Genomic DNA, 1,392 nt, shown 5'->3' with positions numbered 1-1,392 from the left:
AACTGAATTAGCGTTAAGGGCTTTACAATATATTTTCTCTCTGAATGGAGACAAGGAGCTTCATTTGTCTCATCTGAAATACAGCTCCGTTTACAGTTCTCAATGTCGTTGGTTTCAAATCACTTATTTTTCAAATATTGATGAGCATGAATACCTTTTGTTATGTTGAGTTCATATGGGCTCCAGATTGGATATTTCTCTGGAGTCGTTCGAAAGGAGCCCTGGGGGTCCAGTGGTTCACAGAGACTTTCCCACTTGTCCCCCAAGCAGAGGAGGGGTTAAACCTATGGACAGCAGCCCAGAATTCTACCTTCATTGGTCCTGCTGGGATTGGATGTGGTGAGCGTTAGGAGGAAGGCCTTTTGCTGGGTTTTGTTCCTGAAGCGTATAGATAGGAGAAATTGGGAGTAACTATGAGTCTTTGGCCATTCCAAAGGGCAGCTTCCTCTGAGTAAAACAAAAAAAAACAATTTGTTTTGTAAGAAAACAAAACCAAGCCATTTCTTCATCTAAGGCAGGATGAGAATCCCTCGCAAAGGTGACACAGGTTGATTGGTAGTCACAGAATTATAAAATACTTCATCCACCCCTACACCTTATCATAAGATCACTGGAGCGCCTATGTAACTAGATATTATATCTGAAAGAACTAAAACGTTCATACCGTACTTTAAAAGGAATCTCCACAGTAATAACAACAACAACAAAATAACAGGAGTGATCAACACACCAGCACTACAGGAAATTTTAGACTCTGACATATTTTGCTACCATAAACTAAAACAAACAAGTTAATTCTTAGTCAACTAATTGTAAAATCTCATAAGAAATGACTATCTACATTAGTTATTTTTTTACCTGATGCATCATGTCTTATTTTTAGCATAAAACAACTGTGCAAGCTAAAATTTAAAAAACAGAGCAAACCTCATAACTATATTCAATGATTTTGGAATTATCAGATTGAAAATGAATAAAGCAAACATAGTGACCCTGTGGAACAGGGTAGAACTACCCCTGTGAGTTTGTGAGACTATCATTCTTTATGGGAGCAGAAAGCCCCATCTTGTTCCCACCTAGCAGCTTGTTGTTCCGAACTGCTGATCTTGCAGTTAGTCACCCAACCCGGTGCCATTAATTTGATTCAGACTCACAGTGAACCTAGGAGCAGGAGAAGGAAACACTGCCTTGTTCTGCGCCATCCTCACATTGGTGGCGATGTCCGCGCTTCCTGTTGCAGCCGCCGTGTCAATCTGTCTCATCGAGGGTGCTCCTCTTTGTCCCTTCCCCTGCACTGCAACACGCATAACATCCTAGGACTGGTCTCCCCTAAACACACGTTAGTATCAAATCTAACCATTCTCCCTTCTGAGGAACATTCTGGCTGCATTT

This window comes from Echinops telfairi, unplaced genomic scaffold (genome assembly GCF_000313985.2).
Source record: "Echinops telfairi isolate 266 unplaced genomic scaffold, ASM31398v2 ScPeMD7_21;HRSCAF=78, whole genome shotgun sequence".
Taxonomy (NCBI): domain Eukaryota; kingdom Metazoa; phylum Chordata; class Mammalia; order Afrosoricida; family Tenrecidae; genus Echinops; species Echinops telfairi.
Note: the sequence above shows the minus strand (reverse complement) of the source record.